The sequence below is a fragment of the Helianthus annuus genome, chromosome 15, assembly GCF_002127325.2.
Source record: "Helianthus annuus cultivar XRQ/B chromosome 15, HanXRQr2.0-SUNRISE, whole genome shotgun sequence".
Classification (NCBI taxonomy): domain Eukaryota; kingdom Viridiplantae; phylum Streptophyta; class Magnoliopsida; order Asterales; family Asteraceae; genus Helianthus; species Helianthus annuus.
Window position 1 is genome coordinate 35,353,208 of NC_035447.2, and position 11,483 is coordinate 35,364,690.

The window sequence follows — 11,483 nt, forward strand, 5'->3', positions numbered from 1 at the left end:
TCAAAGCTTAATTACGATATGTTTGACTTTTCGGTTTTTAAGCAAATTAAATGGACTAAGCAGGGATTAAAACTCTTACTAATGGTCCTTGCTATCTTTTCTACACTTGAAAGTCTTCTCCTATTGCTTGCAAGCTCCAGAGATGAGTTCTTAAGTTGTTGCACTCAAATGTGCATTTGAACAAGTGAACTAAACCTTCTTATATAGTAAACTAGTTGTAGGACCCGTGTGACCACACAGGTAGCTTTAATAACCATCGAAATAGATTATAATACTTCATTTAAATTGTTTGTATTTAGTTACATATCTTTATAAAACAATGTTAAAGGCAATATGTGTTAGGACATAAAAATTTTATTACTGTGTTACGAAAAAATTATTAATTCATGTTTGATATAGAAATTAGCTAACTAATTGATAATATGTTGTCTAAAATGAAAGCATGACCTAATTTTATATTGTCTAATAATTAAAACATGACCTAATTTAAAACACCCGTCCGATGGACGGGGGTACATCGTAAACATTGAACGTAAGCCTACGTTTATATGTAAAATATGATATGAAATTATTTAATGAATTCACAATCGCATTATACTTAAGAATACATTAAACTTGTCGACTGATTAAGTTTAGACACACTACCGGTTTCATCTTGAACCCTCACATGAACCTTGAACCTGAAATATATAGACGATGTTTTATAAAGTTAGAAAATCATTCTAAAAATAATAATATTCATATCAAACATAAAGCAGTTAAATAATATTCATTTCACGCTTCTTAAGTTTCAAGTGCTTATTTATCTCTATTATGTGATTAGGCACTCATATTCAAAAATAATCTCTCATTTAGTGTCAACCAAAACTTCAAACCATATCTTATACACTAACCTATACAATATAAAGTATAAAATAGGTGTTTATTAACCGATAAACTTCAAGTACCCAAAAACCTTCTAAATTAGGTTATAATCTAATGATTCACTAAAAATGATTTAGAAAACCATGAGTTCTACAAAACTTCACTCCATATCGTATACAGAAACCTATATGCAATATTTGCTTATTTAAATAAGAAAATCACCTTGATTGCCAGCACTGTGGTGGAAATACTGATGATCTACAAAACGTCAGAATGATTTTGCAAAAGGCCAAAGTCGGTAATAGGTTATTTTTAACGAAAAAACGTAAAAAAATGATGAAAAAACTATTAAGATAAATATCAAGTGTACAAATAAAATAAAATACAAAGTCTCATGTTACATAAATTAGTGATACAGTGGATACACAATTTAAAGATAGTCGAGTCCCTTTAAAGATGCATATCCTTCGAGTTACCAAAACCTTTCCCTTAGTAAATTGAGTTTAAACGTAAGTAAATAAAAAAGCAGTCGCTTACCGACATATCTCCCATAGATTTGCTGCATATAGGACAGATGTAGTGTGTGCAAGCATACGCCTATTGAAAGCAAAGACGACAATAAATAAGTAATCAGCAACAAAGATTTCGAATATAGAAACATAAAAGGTAACATGGTGCCACCTGGAAGCAAGCAGAGTGCATAAAATGACCGTAGGGAAGCGCTCTAACAGCTGCATTTGACGTAAATAAAAAATCATAGCAAATAGGGCAATTCATTTCCAAACCTTTCTCCCTACACTTATGATCCAATAACTTTATCCCCAAACAGTAGTTACACGTCATACAATGAGAAAAGTCGATTCCGAGACCCTGTCCAAGCCGACATAAGTTGAAAAACGGGCAATGATATACCGTCCTGAAAATATTAAATCTTTATTGCATCAGGAGGGCTGATTTCGAGACAAAAAAAAAAACAAAGCAATAGATGGCAGCAGGAGGACTGACTCTGACTCTGTGGGCAGAGTTTGTTTTTGGGAGGGCTGACTTTGTTTTTGGGCAGAGTTTATTGATCGGGATGGCTGATTTTGTTTTTGGGCAGAGTTTATTGATTGCCCAGTTTTTAAAACAAAAGATTTCGTATCAAAAGCCTTTGGTAGAAATGCAAACAATGTCATGATCAAGAACGACTTTTTAAAAAAAAGAGTAAACGTGTTTACGGGTGAAACTGGCCAGAATAGTTTTGGGTCCTACTAAAAACAATTGGTTTCAAAATGAATGTGTTTTGACTCGTGACGTACCTAATCATTTTTATTTATAGCGCAAAAACATAATTTTAAAAAATTAAAAATTAATGGGTCAACCCACCACGTTAACCCGAACCCAAGATTTAGCTAAACCTGTTTAGACCGAACTCAAACCCGCATCTCTAATCCGTTTTTTGTTTGTTTGTATATGTGTGTATAGGATCGCAAAACCTCAATTAATAATTTAATTAGTTACCTCATCAGGTTTAACCATGAATGCGTCCAAATCCACTCCAAAATCGTATAGTATAGGATTAACAGAAGCAAGCTTCATAGAAAGGAGCTGAAAATATATTTGTTAATCTTCATTAAACCTTGTACAAGCATATTTCTAGCCCCATAAGAGCGTATTTCACAGCCTTACATGGTTGTATAACAACCCCCATAGAACAAAAGTATTCCAGCCCTATACGGGTATAATTCCCAGCCCTGTATGACTGTTTTTCGCAGCCATTTGCAGCTGTATTAGCCAGCTTTTTGTGCATGTATAACAGCCTCTGAACTGTCTAAAATAGATACTTTTATTCCAGCAAATTTAAGATAAAAATGTTACTATAATTCTATGCAGTTCAACAACAATTTTCACATTTTAATAGGTAATAAATTATACATACTATTAAGCAAAAGACATTTGAACAGTCATTTACTACTTTGATGCAGTACAGTACAACTCGTGTTATGAGTGGTTCAGGAACTCATATACTAAACATAACATATTAAAATCTTTCAAGAACATGATAATCATCCTTCAATAACCACAACCCAGATAAATGTAATGCGTATGCTTCATTAACTAAGGGTTTTATACTTCCTTCTATTCTTTAATGCTCCTCTATAATGTTCTTTTCCTTCTATTGGTTGACTTCCTATAAAGTGAATGTGTTGTTAATATACCATTCACCCAAATGTGAATTCTGTTTCTTTGGACAACTTCACATTTGAATTTTATCACACAATATCTAAAAAGCCATATTGATACGATTACTGAATCATACATGTATATACCTGTATCATCAGCAACACCGTTTTCTAGATCTACATCAGATTCTAAATCAAAACCCCAACAATCTTTCCCGTCATCAAAGTCACAACTAAGTCCTAAAGATCTCGTACTGGACCTTTGCGTCACTATCTTGTTCTTTATTTTCCTTAAAAAAGATATGACCTTACTAACATCAATTTCCTTTTCTTTTCTCTTCTTCTTGGAACCTTCACCTTTGCTCTTTGCAACCTTTTTTTGGTTTCTGCTCAATGCCTTCCACTAAACCTTTTGATAATTCTTTTCCAGCTTCAACCTCATGTTATAAGAAAGCCATTTTTAATTTGACCTGTTTGAGACAACCAAAAATATAGATTTTAACTACCTTAACTCATTTAACCTACCTCTCTTAGCAAACATTTTCATTCGACCCATTTGACATTAAAAAAATACAAATATTATCAATGATAAATATAATTTTGAATAAAACCATTACTGCAAACTATAACTAAAAAAAGAACATTTAATCTGAGATCAAGAAACACTCACTGGGACAATATCAACTCCAAGCTGCATAAAAGAAGTAATCAACATAAGACTTTGATGCAAAATTAACTCTAAATGCTTAAAGAACATATAAAGATCACATACAGCTTTAGTTTCCAGATGGATGATCTGAGATCAGCAGCAATAGTCTGCAGATCCTTGGCACTGCTCTTGCCATCCCAGAATGATTCGAGAGCGAATTTCAATTCATATAACTTAATCATACCAACCAACAGCAATTCACGTATAAAGTTTCAATAAACTTGATCCTTATTCAGTTATCCTAAACCATATAAATCTAAACTTGATCATTTACGATCCAATCAGATAACTAATATTAATATGTATCATTACAAATTCATTCACGAAAAAATTGGGTTCCTGCAGTCACAAACCCTTCACCCCTTCAGTGGCGATCATATAACGAAACACATGCTTCCATATCAATACATAATAAAAAAAAGATAATCAGATCAACATATTGAAATGATAAAAGGGAAAAATAAACCCTAAACTCTGGACCGAAAACACCCAAGCCCATAGAAAGATTGAACATAAATGTTGAGATCGAATAAAGAACTCCACCTCTATCGCCGCCTTACGCCGTATCCCAAAAAAAACAGAAGTTTTAGGATTCAAATGGAACCGGCGATTAATGGAAAAAAAGCTGGAAGAAGGAACAAAATCACGATTTCGAGAGGACTCACGATTTCGAGAGGACTGACTCTGTGAAGAAGGAACATATTTAACATTTCCCTGCAAAAAAAAAAAAAAAAAAAAAACAATAGATGGCAGCAAGATTCAAGTTGATGCTTGATAAAATAATCCAAATGATTACAAAATTAATCAAATTTCAGATTCCAAATCACCTACATCCAACTGATTTTGTATACGGATTCATCATCTCGAAATTCATCATCTCCAAATTTTTCAGCAATGAGAGAGATGGAGTATGCTCTGTAGTTTTGAAATTCAGATTGTTAATTGTCATGCTTTCTCCAGGTGCAATCAATCAAAATACACCAAATCAATTCTAATAGAAACCTATTAACCTAATAACAACTAATAATCAACTAAAGACCAGAAAAAACTTCACTTACTTCCTCCGATGAACAAATTAGGGTTTCAGTCAACAAAAATCGCAATTAAAACAGTTCTCAGGATCAAACAACCTGCAAACAGAACAAAGGAAGCAGAAGAATCAATAAACCGATTCAAACAAACAACAAATAAAACATATACAGACATAAACCCTAAAACATCAAACAATCAGTACGGGTAGACTTACAGATGGAACTCAGAACGGATAAACCCTAGATCTGAGCGAATCCACTGAAACTGAAGATTTTGAGAGGTGAAACTCATTCGATGTGCCGTCGTATAGAGAGATCTGGTGTCACTGAGAAAGGCATATCTTGAATCGCCATCGATCGCCAGAGGGAGAACAGAGGATGAGAGGTGGTTGAGAATGAGAGAATTATAGAAACCCTAGGTTGAATGAGGCGGTTAAGGGAGAGAGAGCAGATTGAATTTCAATTTCAAAAAAGTGACATATGGAGCCAAATGTTAAGATTTTTAAAATTCAAATTACCTCCTTTAATTATTTAGATTAATAGATTTATATATATATATATATATATATATATATATATATAAATCCGAATCATGACATCAGCATGTACGCGTGGCATAGCTTAGGAGTTGACACATAGGCAGTTTTACATCAGCGAAAGTTCTCTTATTATAGATAGTATAGATTCCCATGCACTAGGATGATTGCAACTGGTTTGGAGTCATCTAGGATCACCCCAGGTGTCCTAGTGGTATTCTAATACCGTCAAATAGCTCCTGGAATCGAAGAAATAGCTCCAAAGTCGGTGTAACAGGCTGCAACATGCAGCTGCCAGTCCTTTGGATGCTGGCAACTTCTACGCGGTCCGTGTAGGTGTTCACATAGGGCTACGCGGCCCGTGTCATGGTGTGGCACAAGTTAAACAAGTTTCAATTGTTGGCAGGTTTAGTCCCTGGAGCTTTTAAAGCTTTATTTCATTCATTTTTGGCATATAAGGCCCTTGTAGTTAGTTTGTAGAGGCTCAAGGGTGTATAATCAAACTTCGTTAGGCTCGGTTTCGTTAAACATCACTATAAACACAAGTTTCATCAATTTGACACTTTTCACCCAAAGTCTTGAAAACTTGCTTAACGATCTCGAAACCCCGTGAAATTTATACCACTTATTCTTGAGAGTATATTCGAATATTTCAAAGCCTCGGGTTCGTTAAAAGGTCACTCACAGGTAACAATTAACATGTTGACACATTTAACCCCTGTAGTTTATAATCTTCCGATCCTCGATCGATATAGGTCTTTCAACAAATCTCAGGCTTTCATCAATCTGTACGTCTTTATGAGACATAGCTAGCGATTCATCGGCTAGACATTTCTTGAGATTACAGATGTGGAACACATTATAATTCCACTCAGCTCCTCAGGCAAGTTTAGCTTATAAGCTACACTGCCGACACATTCGATAATTTTGAATGGTCCAATATACCTAGGGCTTAACTTGCCCTTCTTACAAAAACGCATCACGCCTTTCCAGGGTGATACTTTTAGTAAGACTTTATCGCCAACCTCAAACTTTAGAGGTTTTCGCCTCTTATCAGCATAACTTTTCTGCCTATCTCTGGCAGCTTTTAGGCGATCATGAATCTGGACAATCTTGTCCGTCGTTTCAAGGACTATATCAGGTCCTGATAATTGAGCTTCTCCTACTTCCTCCTAACAAACAGGCGTTCTACATTTCCTACCATATCATGCCTCAAAAGGCGTAGCCTGAATGCTAGTATGGTAGCTATTGTTATCGGAGAACTCAATCAAGGGTAGGTGGTCATCCCAACTACCTCCTAAATCAATAACGCATGCTCGAAGCATGTCTTCCAGAGTTTGAATTGTATGCTCACTCTGTCCATTTGTCTGAGGATGGTAAGCAGTACTAAAATTCAAACGAGTGCCCAAAGATTGTTGGAAATTTTTCCAAAAGTGTGAGGTATATCTAGTATCTCTATCAGAGATAATAGACACTGGTACTCCATGAAGAGATACAATCTTATCCACGTACAACTGGGCTAACTTGTCGGAGCTATGAGTCTCCTTGATGGGTAAGAAATGTGCTGACTTAGTCACTCTGTCAACTATGACCCATATTGTATCATTTCCATGCCTTGTTTTAGGTAACTTGGTTATAAAATCCATGGTTACCATCTCCCACTTCCATGTGGGAAGTTCTGGCTGTTGTAGCAGACCTGATGGCTTTTGATGTTCAGCTTTAATCTGAGCACAAGTCAGGCACTAAGCTACTTGTGTGGCAATAGATTTCTTCACACCTATCCACCAATAATTGGCTTTCAAATCCTGATACATTTTGTCACCTCCAGGGTGAACTGAGTATTTGGAGTTGTGGGCTTCCTGGAGGATTACATCTCGAAGCCTTCCATGAATAGGAACCCAAATTCTTCCATTCAGTCTGAGGATTCCATCCTTGCCAGGTGCTAACTGTTCGCTTTAGAGCATCGGCGACCACATTCGCTTTACCAGGATGGTAGCGGATTTCGCAATCATAATCATTTAGAGTTTCCATCCATCGGCGTTGTCTCATATTGAGCTCTTTTTTATTGAACAAGTGTTGGAGACTTTTGTGATCCGAATAGATCACACATTTAGTTCTATACAAATAATGTCTCCACAACTTTAATGCGAATACAATGGCACCCAATTCTAAATCGTGGGTGGTGTAATTCTTTTCATGCACTTTTAGTTGTCGTGATGCATAGGCAATCACCTTGCCTCACTGCATAAGTACACAACCCATACCAGTGTGTGAAGCATCACAGTATACAACAAATTCTTCTACTCCTTCGGGTAAAGATAATACCGGAGCATTGCTCAACTTTTGCTTAAGAATCTCAAAGGATTCTTGTTGCTTTAGACCCCAGTCAAACTTCACATTCTTGCGGGTCAAAGAAGTTAATGGTGCAGCTATTCTCGAGAAGTTCTCAATGAATCTTCTATAATATCCAGCTAAACCCAGAAAGCTAAGAATTTTTGTTGGCGTCTTCGGTGCTTCCTAATTCATGATGGCTTCTATTTTGGCGGGATCTACTTGGATACCACGCTCACTAACAACATATCCAAGGAATTGGACTTCACGAAGCCAGAACTCGCATTTGGAGAATTTAGCATACAACTTCTCCTGTCGAAGCAATCCTAAGATACATCGAAGGTGCTTCTCGTGATCGACTTGGCTACGGGAATAGATAAGTATGTCATCTATGAAGATAATGACAAACTTATCTAAGTATGGTTTGCAGACTCTATTCATGAGGTCCATGAATGCTGCTGGTGCATTAGTGAGCCCAAAAGGCATCACTAAGAACTCGTAATGTCCATACCTTATCCTGAACGCGGTCTTAGGCACATCTTCATTTCTAACCTTGAGTTGATGATACCCAGATCTCAAATCTATCTTCGAGAAATAGCTTGCCCCTTGGAGTTGATCAAATAAATCGTCGATCCTGGGCAAAGGATAATGATTCTTGATTGTTACCTTATTTAATTCACGATAGTCAATGTATAAACGCATTGATCCATCCTTCTTTTTCACAAACAATATTGGAGCTCCCCAAGGCGAAGAGCTGGGCTGAATGAAACCTTTTTCCAGTAAGTCAGCTAATTGAGTTCTGAGCTCTTTCATTTCAGTAGGCGCTAGACGATAAAGAGCTCGTGCTATAGGTGCAGACCCTGGTAGAATGTCTATCCTGAACTCTACTTGCCTTTCTAGAGATAATCCAGGTAACTCGTCAGGAAAAACATCAGGATACTCAGAGATGATTAGAATGTCTTCAATTTTAGGCTTTGGATCATTCACAGTCACTTGCGCCATGTAGATGACACATCCGCTCTTCAAACACTGCGATACCTTGAGAATAGACACATTGTTGGGCAAACCATATTGTGTATCTCCTTGAATATTGACTGATTCACCAGAAGGGGTTTTGATAATAACTAGCTTTTTATCACATGCAATTTGGGCTTGGTTATGTGACAACCAATCCATGCCTAAAACTATATCAAACCCAGCCAATTTCATTGGCTAGAGGGATAGCAGGATAGAATGATTCTTAATGGATATAAAGCATCCATCAAGAAGAATTGAAGCTGATTCTAAGGTACCATCGGCAAGCTCTACCTCATATTTTATGTCTAGAGTCTTAATAGGCAAATTCAATAACTTACAGAACTTATGGTCTACAAAAGATTTATCAGCACCGGAATCAAATAAGACTCTAGCATAGTTATTATTAATGAGGAAGGTACCTGTTATGATGTTCTCGTCGTTCACCGCTTCCCTTGCATTCATCTGAAAGACTCTTGCATTCGTTTTCTTCGCCTCCTCGGGCTTCTTAACATTCTTGGGGCAATTGGTCTTGATGTGCCCCTTTTCATTGCAACCGTAGCAGGTTGCATCCTTGATATTTCGGCACTCAACAGACTTGTGCCCTTTCTTCTTGCAAATCCCACATGGTTTGGCATGTGGGTCTTGATTGCACTTTCCAAAGTGCCTTTTGTGACAAATCTTGCACCTGGGCTTGTCATTTAACTGCCCCTTTTTGGAACCAGAGTTCCCTTTGCTTTTCTTGTTTGATTAAGGAGACTTGTCTTCCTCCCTCTTCCTCTTCCCATCATCGGTAGCTTTCTTTGCCCTACTCCTCACAACATCAAGAGTGAGGGACAAAGATAGATCCACAGCAGATCTATATGTGGCAGGCTTAGAAGCCTTGACATTCCCTTTCACTTCAGGGGCCAAACACCAATGAAACGCGCAATGCGTTTGGGTTCAGGGGTGACCAAGTATGGTACAAGTCTTGACATCGAGTTGAAACTGGTCACGTAGGACCTACAATCCAGATCCTTCATCACCAAGGTGAGGAAGTCAGTCTCTATCCTCTCGACTTCATGTTGAGGACAATAAGTGTCCTTCACCAAATTAACAAACTTGCTCCATGAAAGGTTGTACAAAGGGACCTTTCCAGTGGCTTGCACTAACGCTTTCCACCAAGTGAGGGCATCGCCCTTAAAATATTGAGACACAAACTTCACAATATCTTCCTTAGCACATCCACTGATGTCTATCACGGTCTCCATTTCATCTAACCATTTCATGCAATCGATTGCTCCCTTTTCTCCTGTGAAATCCCTCGGTTTACAGGAGACAAAGTATTTATAGGTATAACCCTTGGTGTACCGAGGAGTCGGTTCGAGGACAATCTGCTTCTGAGGTTCATGTAACACCTCGAAAATTCATGTCCAATAATGTATTAACACGTGTCATAAGCTTTGAACGTGTGAAAGATTACGTATGAAGGACTAAAGTTGACAAACAGAGAAAGTATGTGAATATAAGGGTTCAAAATGTCAACAACGGATAAATATATCTTTCAATAACCCTACATGATGTTTATACCCTTAAACAAATGAGTCATGGATCATAAAAAGCTAATTGTGAAAGAAAGATAGGAATTACAAACTACAGGGGTTAAATGTGTCAACATGTTTAAAGTATACCTCTGAATAACCTTTTAGCGAACCCGAAGCTTTGTAATGATTAATTATACTCACAAGAATGTGTGATAAAAATTTCACAAGGTTTCGATAAAGTATGAGAAAGTTGTGACAATATTCGTATACGAGGGGTTAAAAGCGTCAACGTTGGAATTTAGGACTTTTCGGTGATCGTTTGAATAACCAGGGACTTAATAAAGTTGGTTTATGACTTGGGGTCCTTAAAAGTCAAGTTTGGGGGTTACAAGTGCAAGAAACCATGTAAAAATCAAGTTTGGAAGGACCAGGGACCAAAATTGCAATTTTTGAAACTTGGTGACCGGATCAGACATCCATACCGGCCGTGTAAGACCTGTAAGGGTCCTTACACGGGCCGCGTGAGACCTGCAGATGCAGAAAATGTGCACAGCTGCCAGTTCAGTCCGTTTAACCGACTTAAGAAGGTTGTTTTTGATTCTATGGGCTTGTTTGCTGGTATATTAAGGCCTAGGGACACTTGCAATCATCTGGATTCATTCATAGACTTGTTTGGCATGATCAAATTGCATCTAGAAACCTATATAAGGGCCATGAATTTGGGTTCTTCATTGCTCATTCACTTGTAAACTTCACAACTCACTTCTTGGAGGTTCCTGGAGCTCAAGACTCGTCCATAGTGATCATTAGTTGTGCTTAGGACTATTGTAAGTGTATTTAACCTTTCTTAATTCGGTTTAGCTTAGATATTTAGCATAAAGTCAAACCGTCGTAATTAAGATTTGACTTTGTCATTAATCTTGTCCAGTCAATTTCCAAATTGAAAGTACCTATGAGTTGGTAATTATGTGGGCAATAAACCCTTAAAAGGGTATTCTCTGATTCCCACTCTAACTAGGTCAATTGTCGAGTCAAACTTGATTATAAAAAGTCAACAGGAAGCCTATTTTCAAATAAATGCATAATTAGCAATGTAAAGGCTATGCAACCTGTTTTGTCATTAATATAACTTGGTAATTAATGTAAGAACATGTCTAAACATGTTCAACTCGACAATTTTCAGTTAAGGCTCGGTTCGGGACCGAAAGACGCATAGTTTGACTTATGCTTTGACTTTCAGTTCTGACCCGTTTGAGCATGGTTTAGGAATGCCTTAGAGCTTTAATAGGACCAAGTTACCTATAAGTATAACT

The 11,483-nt window shown here is 37.1% G+C and overlaps 2 long non-coding RNA genes across 2 annotated transcripts; both read right to left on the bottom strand.

The window, feature by feature from the left end:
• Nucleotides 1–1,202: 1,202 nt before the first annotated feature.
• Nucleotides 1,203–1,780, bottom strand: LOC118487187. The gene is made up of 2 exons (XR_004880690.1): nucleotides 1,546–1,780; nucleotides 1,203–1,461 (listed from the first exon to the last, which is right to left on the bottom strand). It is a non-coding gene; the product is annotated as an uncharacterized LOC118487187 (long non-coding RNA).
• Nucleotides 1,781–2,798: 1,018 nt separating this feature from the next.
• LOC110911684 lies at nucleotides 2,799–5,202 on the bottom strand. The gene is made up of 5 exons (XR_004880691.1): nucleotides 4,982–5,202; nucleotides 4,794–4,865; nucleotides 4,567–4,650; nucleotides 3,799–4,449; nucleotides 2,799–3,717 (listed from the first exon to the last, which is right to left on the bottom strand). It is a non-coding gene; the product is annotated as an uncharacterized LOC110911684 (long non-coding RNA).
• Between the last annotated feature and the right edge of the window lie 6,281 nt (nucleotides 5,203–11,483).